The sequence below is a fragment of the Mandrillus leucophaeus genome, unplaced genomic scaffold (genome assembly GCF_000951045.1).
Source record: "Mandrillus leucophaeus isolate KB7577 unplaced genomic scaffold, Mleu.le_1.0 Scaffold132, whole genome shotgun sequence".
NCBI lineage: Eukaryota > Metazoa > Chordata > Mammalia > Primates > Cercopithecidae > Mandrillus > Mandrillus leucophaeus.
Window position 1 is genome coordinate 959,949 of NW_012101277.1, and position 9,093 is coordinate 969,041.

The 9,093-nt window shown below is 37.0% G+C and overlaps 1 protein-coding gene across 1 annotated transcript in view; it reads right to left on the reverse strand.

The window, feature by feature from the left end:
- The window catches only part of SRGAP1 (SLIT-ROBO Rho GTPase activating protein 1), a 193,514-nt gene that overhangs the window by 65,607 nt on the left and 118,814 nt on the right, over window positions 1–9,093 (reverse strand). The window lies entirely within an intron of this gene.

The following is a 9,093-nucleotide window of genomic DNA, read 5'->3' on the forward strand; positions in this document are numbered from 1 at the left end:
GTACTCTCTCAATTACTTTTTTGTCTTAAGATTTTTAATTGAAGTCAAACTATATATAGAAAAACACATGGATCATAAGTGTGCAGCTTGATGATGAACTATCACGAAGGGAACACATCTATGTGAGTAACAATCAGACTAAGAAAAAGTATATTACGAGCCTGCTAGTGCCTCTCCCAGTTACCATACACCTATTCCCTCTCCTCCTCCATTACCTGGATTTCTAAGATTAGATATTAGTTTTGCCCTTTCTTGCACTTCACATGAATGAAATCCTACAGGATGTATAATTTTTGTCTTCCTTTTGCTCAACGTGAGATACACTCACTTCTTGTGAGTATATTTCATTGCTATTCATTGTAGGAATACACTGTCATTCATCCATTTTACTATTGATAGATGCTTTTTTTAAGTTGTGGGCTAGTTTGAATAATACTGCTATAAGCACATTTTTGTTTAGTCACACATATATGAATAGAATTGCTGCTAAACTGTTTTCCAAAATGATTGTAATTTATATTGTCACCAGCAGAGTGGAAGAATCCCTGCAATTCCACATCCTCATCAACAGTTGGTATTGTGAGTCTTTCTTTCAAATGTAAACAATTGTGTTGGGTGTGCAGTGGTATCTCACTGTGTTTGAATATGCATTTCCCTGATACATGAGATTGAGCACATTATCATATGTTTAAGGCAATCTGGATCTCCTTAATTGAGAACACGTTGTTCAAATCTCTTTCTCCATTTTCTAAGTTATGAGTCTTAATGATTTGTTGATACGGATACGAATCTTTTTGTAGTTGTATGTGTTGCAAGTATTTTTCCCCACTCTGTGCTGTGGTTTTTCCCTCTTTCAATAGTGTCCAGATGAACAAAGATTCTAATTTTAATATAATGCATTTATCAATTTTTTCCTTTTAGTGTTTCTTGTGTCCTATTTAAGAAATATTTTCCTATCTCATAGCCATGAGATAGGAGCTTATTTATTTATTAATCGTCTAGTAGTCTTTTTATTCACTGAAGGTCATATTCTACCTTTGCTTATCAAAGTGTAATGTAAATTGATAGCTTTTTCCTTCTGTCACACCATGTAAAGAGTTTAGAACACCTTAACTTCATTTACTCCTCCTGATTTATATGCTATTTTTGTAATGTATAATAGATGTAAATATTTATATATATTTAAATTTAAGACATTATTATTTTATGTAGTCAATATTCATTAAGCATCATCCATGTATTTATTATATTCTTGGATGTCCAGTGCTTATATTTTAAGGGTACCCTTTAGAAATTCATTTTAGTATGTGTCTGTTTTGTTGACTTGACAATGTCTTTTATTTCACCTTCATTTATTAAATACTTTTTTCCGTGCAGCAGTTATTTTCTTTTTGTATGTTAGAAAGGTACCACTGTACTCTGTTGTGGCTTCCATGTTCCTGTTGAGTGAGAAGGTTACTGTCAGTCTGTCACTGCTTTGAATAAGATCTGCTTTCTTTTTCCAGCTGCTTTTATAATTTTCTATTCATCTTTGGGTTTCTACAGTTTCACTGTAATATATCTAGGTAAGGATTTAAAAAATACATTCTGCCTGGAATTTCTTGGACTGCTTGAATTTGTGTGATGTTTTTCATAGACTTTCGTAAGTTTGCAGTGTTTATCTTTTCAAATATTGACTCTATATTCTTACTTTTCTTTCTGGATGGGGCACGGTGGCTCACACCTATAATCCCAGAACTTTGGGAGGCCGAGGCAGTGGATCTCTTGAAGTCAGGAGTTCGAGACCAGCCTGGCCAATATGGTGAAACCCCATCTCTACTGAAAATACAAAATAGCCAGGCATGGTGGCATATGCCTGTAATCCCAGCTACTCGGGAGGCTAAGTCAGAAGAAGTGCTTGAACTCAGGCAGCAGAGGTTGCAGTGAGCTGAGATCGCGCCACTGCACTCCAGCCTGGGCGACAAAGCAAGACTCTGTCTCAAAAAAAAAAAAAAAAAAATTTTTTTTTTTGTTTCTAGGAGTTGAATTAGCATATTAGACATCACTGTGTTCTCTGTATCTCTTATTCTTCTTTTCAATATTTTATTATCTTTTGTTTTTGATGCTGTGTTTTCATTATTTCTTCTGATTTGTCTTCTTGAATGATTTATTTTTTAGCTCTATTTGATGTTAAACTCACCCACTGCTTTCTTAATTTTGGTTATTTCTCAGTGCTAGAATTCCTATGTAGCCCATTCTCAAATCTGTTATTTTAGTGCTCATGATTTCCAGATGAAATCTAAGCTTGGCTTTTAAAAACCTCCTTGAACACTGTAAATAGTTCTTTTGTCATTTATTTCTAATAATCCCAATATTTGGAGTTCCTGTGGGTGTGTCTTATTGTCTATTATTTCTTCTGGCTATCACTCATGGTTTCTTATCTCTTCATTGTCTAACTATCTTTGCTAGATATTTTTTGTAGAGTTATTTGAGGTCAAAGGTGAGGTTATCCTCCAAAGAGAATGTTTATTTTCCCAAACCATTAGGGGCACTAATAGCTCAGAATCTCTGGATTTTATTACTGTTCAAAATATCAGATGATCTTCCTTTTGGGAAGATATGGTTCCCTGTGTCACAGGTTGCAGGCCTGGCCATGCATCTTGTCCTAGAAAATAAAATTTGAAGGAATCAGTTGAGTGACCCAGTCCATCAATACAGGAAGTAGAAATCTTTTCAATTACTTTTTTTTTTTAACAAAATAATGTTTGGGAAAGAAACAGTAGCAATTAGTACTAGTTTGGGTGTTTAGAAAGTCATGTGATGGAATTAATATTAAAAAAAAAGAAGAGAAAGACATTTAATAGACAATAATCATTCCTGGGGTTATGCACAATGCAAAGGGTAGATACTGTTGGAAAAAAAGCATATTAATGACCATTAAAATACTGTAATTAATTACTTTAAGGAGGTCATAATTAAATATCTATAGACTGAATTAAAAGAGTCACCATCCTACACTAGTCAAATAGGCTCTTATAGCTTGTAGACAAATTTCTAATGACAGTATCATGCACAAGTTTTAAAAGCACTGTATTTCAAACAAATAGAGGTGAAGATGGTATACTCTGAGAAAAGTATACTTGATGACTCAAAATGTGGCTCTGGTAATGACAAACAATATCAGGATATATGAAGAGTCTTCATAAAATTGTGAAAAAGAGAGAAAAACTATTTCTAAATTAAAATACTGTTTTATATATGATTTAAATTATGCATAACTAAATTAATAACTGAATAAGGAAGGTAAATATTTGACTATATTATCTACAGCTCCATAAATTTTATATTTATAATACTTTAAAAAAATGGAAGTACTTGTGCCAATATATAGTAATTAAAATGCTACAAAGTAAATGCTATTATTTCTTTATTCAATTAAACTCTTGAAATTGACAAATGTGTAAGAAAACACAGGCAAAAGAGTATATTGTGCTGTCTGAGGAAGTCACGGAAGGCACCATTCAGAAGATAAATTTTGAGCACATATTAAATGGTGAATAGGTGTTCACTGGAAAAAAGGGCATTCCAGGCAGAGGAAAAAGTGGGAAAAGAGAGATCCTGGCCTTCTTGGGCTACAACAAGAAGTTTTTTTTGAGAAGTAGGAGTGCATAGCATCTAGAGAAGATGACTTGCTAATAAAGGCCCTTCCTATTGTATGATACTGGGGTCAGAATTTAAAAAAATAAAACAAAAATAAAGGCCCTCATATACCACACTTAATTGAGAATCAACAGGGACACTGACACCTGTAAGGGACAGTTTAGATTTACATTTTTAAAAGATCCCTGAGTTGATGAACAATAAAAGGGAAAGAGACAGAAAGCAGGAAAAGTAGTCAGGAGACCCTAGTTCCATTAGAGATGACGAAACCTTGATCTAATGAAGTAAGAGTGGGAATGAACACGATGGGGCATATTTGAAAAACATTTAAGCAACAGCAGTAGCAGTTAATCGTTTTCAACAGATGGCTTAAATAGCAAAACTGCTGAGAAGAACTACAGCTTCTTTTGCTCTGGAAGGCAGAGCAGAACTTCCAAATACATAGGAGCATGAAAAGTATAATAGGAGCATGAAATGTTCTTCAGATACTGGTAAGGTGAAGTACAAGAATAACACGATGTAAGGTTCAATAAGGTGCTCTGATATGTACCTAATTAAAACACAACTAAAGGAAAACAATGACAAGAAAAGCTCCTAAAATACACAAACAAAAAACCACAAAATCCATCTGAACAACAAAAAAACCCAAAAATAATCATGAACCAAAATAAACATTCCTAGTTTGTCTTCAAATGCAGTCAGTTTTTGTTTTTTTAATGGATTCTCTATCCATGTATTCAACCATTCACAAATTCAACCAACTGTGGGTCAAAAATATTTGTAAAAAAAAATAAAAAATAATACAACAATAAAAAATAACAAAGCCCAGTATAACTATTTACATAGCATTTACATTGTTTTAGGTATTACAAGTAATCTAGAGATGATTTAAAGTATAGGAAAATGTGTGTAGGTTATGCGCAGATACCACACCATTTATATAACGGACTTGAGCATCCTCGAATTTCGCTATCTGTGGGAGATCCTGGAACCAATTCCCCTTGGACGCCAAGGGACAACTGTAATCTGTAAATTTGTTGGAATTTTGCAATTAAAGTGTGTTCACTGAGTTTATGACACAGACGGTTACATAAGAATGTTTCACTAGAGCCGTGTTCTTACATATAGGAAACCAGAGACAGCAGCATTATCAGATGCACACATGGAATACATATACGAAGAACCAAAATCAACACCACCATTTTTCTTCTTTTTTTCAACCTCCTTCTCAGAAGCAGTGGTGTCATGGTTAAATTTGGAAGTATCAGGAATAAAGGATGTGACAGAAGCCACCAGACACAATGCTGGGACTGCATATCATCCCATGGGATGTTTGCAACAGACAGTAACACCAGCTTCTGACACACACCAGCCATATTAATAAGTCTCGGGGGGAACATAATGAGGCAAATATGAAACAGCTAATATGAGCCTTGTAATACCTCCCCATCAACAGGAGGAAAACACAGTTGGGTTTTGGTGGAAGGAGAGGCCAAAGACTTGACAAAGGATTCATGAGAAACCAGAAGAATGCACTGCACTGAAGGAGCTGCCCGGGTGGCTTGAACTCTGAGCTGTGGGTCAAAATGAATGAGGGAGAGGTGACTTCTGCGGGCTTTCGTGGACTGGCTCTGTTGCCTTTGTGTTACCAGGACACTACCATCACTGGGAGAATAAGACAGCTATTTCAGTGGTCTCATTCCCTGAATGCACTGTGTTATTCTAAGGCAAACCAGGTACTGAGTAGCTTAAACAACAGAAAGGTATTGTCTCACAGTGCTGGAGGCTAGACATCTGAGATCGAGGTGTTGGTTTGCGGGGTTGGTTCTTTCTGAGGGCTGGGAGGGAAGACTCTGTTCCAGGCCTCTCTCCTTGGCTTGTAGATGGTCATCTTCTCCCTATGTCTCTTCATATCGTCTTCCCTCCACCTGTGTCTCTGTATCCAAATTTCCCCTCCCCTTTGTCTTATAAGGACATAAGTCATATTGACCTACTTTAATTTGATTACTTCTGTGAAGATCCTATCTTCAAATAAGATCACATTCTTAATCACTGAAAGCTAAGACTTTAACATATGAATTTTCAGGGAGGACACAAATCATACCATAACACACTCCATGTATTTTAAGGCACTGTGCCTTGTACCTTGCACTGATACAGTCCTATTCATCCTTTAAGACTCATCACTCATCTGTGAAGGTGACCCTGATCCCTTCCTTCGCCTCCCCACTGAACTACTTGCTCCTTCCCATCGCTGACCTTGAATGTATTTCAATTACAGCACTGTGTCATTTCAGATGTACTAAAAATTAGCAGAAAGGGACCACACACACACACACACACACACACACACACACACACACACAGATTGGGTCAATTCCATAATTAATTAGCCAAGGGTACAGAAACTCACAGCTAGCACAGGCCACAGAAGGCGAGAGCACAGGCAGAGCATCCTGCCATGGCCTTCCCTTACTCCTTGTACCCTAACATGGGTGCAATGCTAGTGACCCTATCCCCTGTCTGTGTTGGGTAGGCATTACCAGATCTGAAAAAACAGACCAATGTTTGCTGTCCCACAACCTTTTTTTTTTGGGTGGGGGGGGTAGGGAATGTCACATCACCATTCCAGAAGAATTCACACTAGTAATTTATGTACTTGCATTTAAGGTAATGTTTACAAATGCTGGGCTCTCTCGTTTTTGAACAAAATTCATTCTCAGCAATGATATAACTTAATCCAAGGAAGAAAACATCATCGTTGCTCAGGACTCTCAGAACAAAGTCTCTGCCTTCAGCTGTGTCTCGGAAAACCTGTTTTCCTGTGGCCCACCCCTGACTCTGATTTAATGACCCATGTGAGTGGACCTGACACTGAGTGTGGTCTAAGAAGCATGATCTCAAATTGATTTCTCACAAGCACCTGCTACACTGTTTAGAGGTTTATATTTCCACCTATGGTGGAAGCAACTTGAAGTCAGTGATAACTTATTAATCTTTATAGCTCCAGGGACTAGCACGGTGCCTGAAACACAGCAAATTGTCAGAAAAAGTTCACTGAATGAACAGTGGACGCTGAAGTTATCCTTTCAAATCATAGATGCCAAAAAATGCTCAGTGCATCAGAGAAAATGAGTGGCTTCTCCACTGAGAGCCATCCTGAGCTCTGCCATTTTCTTTGGGGTGCCCTATCCCAGGACTCATTTTTATACCCATCCTAGAAATTCTCCTCATTTCTCTTGGTATTCTTTTGGATCAAGGCCCTCCCTTTAGTGAGCTAAAGCTTGCTTGAAACAAAAAATATAAATGTGTGTTCGTGGTGAAAGACAGTTGATCCTATTTTTAATTTTGGCCAAGAAGTTGATGCCATCTAAGGGACAAATGGCAGTTATCTTTTACTTAGGATTTTCCTGTTAGCTTATCAGTAGAAGGTTGCAGGCAAGTCAAAGATACTTAAATCAGTAAAAATGAAGTTAAAGGCCACAGAGAAGATCCAAAGCAGCAATTATAATTAAGTGGTTATCAGGCTTCATATCTTATATCAAGTCTCAAAAGAACTTGAGAATCCCCCAGGAGAGTTTGATCATTGATTTACATGACCTGGGATTCTGCTGAGGTCACTGGTATTATGAGAAATTTGGGGGGAAAATGTGATTTTTCTACCCTAGGTAGGAGGTATAACTGAAATATCTCTTAGTTCTCTCAATTTCCCATGCCATGAAAATTGTCTCAAATGTTTGCCTAAAATCTGGCTCATTATTGTTTAAAATATCTTGTGTAAGTAATGTATTTTTGGAACAGTCTGTGAAATACTCGTTGGCAAGCTGCTGGTGAAAGACTTCAAATGGTGCTAGGAAAATTTACGTGGAGCTATCTGTTCATTCAACACTGTTGCAAATTGATTGAGAAATTATGGGTCTCTCTCATTGTACATTCCCCTCAGGGTGGTAAATCTACTATAATTTAAGAGAGACTAGTTGTTTTATATGTGAGAAGGTTTTACTCACAGAATAGCAGTGACATGCTGATGAAAACTTTATTTTCTGGACCAAATATTGGGACAAACAGTCTGAAAATGGGGCAAGCTATTACAAACCAATGTTGTCCTAAAAAAATATAAAAGGCATAGATGCTCTCCTCAAAGTAGTTCCTTTTTCTCTTTCTTTGACTGTGTATAGATAAAGGGAGAAATGAGAAACTTGAAGAAATGGGAACTGTAATCAATGGTGAGTTACTCCAGAGGCTAGTTTGGAAAGGAAGAAGCAACAGGAATGACCCCTAAGCAGAAATCCCTACAACAAGGTTAAATGCAAACTTTTGAGAAAGCAGACAAGACAGTGCAATATTAGGCTGGAAGGTGTTTGGAAAATGTTTATAATCAGAAAGGTATAAATGATTAGTTTGTTTTTAAAAAGTTGCCTTTAAGAGCAATGTTGGGCCAGGTGGCTGAAATGAGTAGAGTAATGTGAGCCGGCTGTGGCTCTCACCTGTAATCCCAGCACTCTGGGAGGCCAAGGTGGGAAGATCGCTTGAGCCCAGGAGTTCAACCAGCCTGGGAAACATAGGGAGACTCTGTCTCTACAAATAATAAAAAAGTAGCTGGACATATTATTTTGTTTTTGAACAAAATTCATGAACAATAATTGAAAATTTAAAGAATAATTCAAAATAATTATTTGTAGAAACACTGTCTCTGTAAGTAATAAAAAAGTAGCTACTTGGGAGGCTAAGGCAGGAGGACCACCTGAGCCCGGGAGGTTGAGGCTGCAGTGACTGTGCCACTGCACTCCAGCCTGGATGACAGACTGGCACCCTGTCTCAAACAAAACAAAACAAAAACATAAGTAATGTTTATTAATGTTTCCCTTCAAAGTTTTAATAAACAGCTAAGTAATCAAAATAAAACAATGATCGGGCACAAGGCTGTGTGGCAGCAGGCCCCGCTCTAATTCCATATGCATAACACACAGTGGGCACTAATGAATATTCACTGACAGATCGGCTGGAAGTTGGAATCGTGAGACTGAGGTACTAAGTGCGCAAGTTTGCAGCATAATAAAACTCAAACCTCATTTTTAAAAGTTTAACAGGTAAATGTAAAGTTGGGAAGTGACAATAAATGTCACAATCTCTTATGAATCTTTATCAACCACAGATTTGATTAAGCCCTTCTCAAACCTTTTAGCTTTTACTACTTTTAAGTATACTGAGGCCATTTCACAAGCATGTACTGCTCTCTTCTCTTTGTTTTAAGGCAGGTGATACAAACTCAAATATCTTTAAGGGCCAGGCAAGCCATGAAAATGAGCTGAGTGGGCTGAGTGGAGAACATGGCAAACTGGAAGCACACATTCTGTGTCTAAAGGAAGTCAGTTATTGTCCTGTAGAAACACAGGTCTAGTGTGATCAGTTCTTCTAATTTTTAAAGAGGCTGGATATTGATAAATATATATT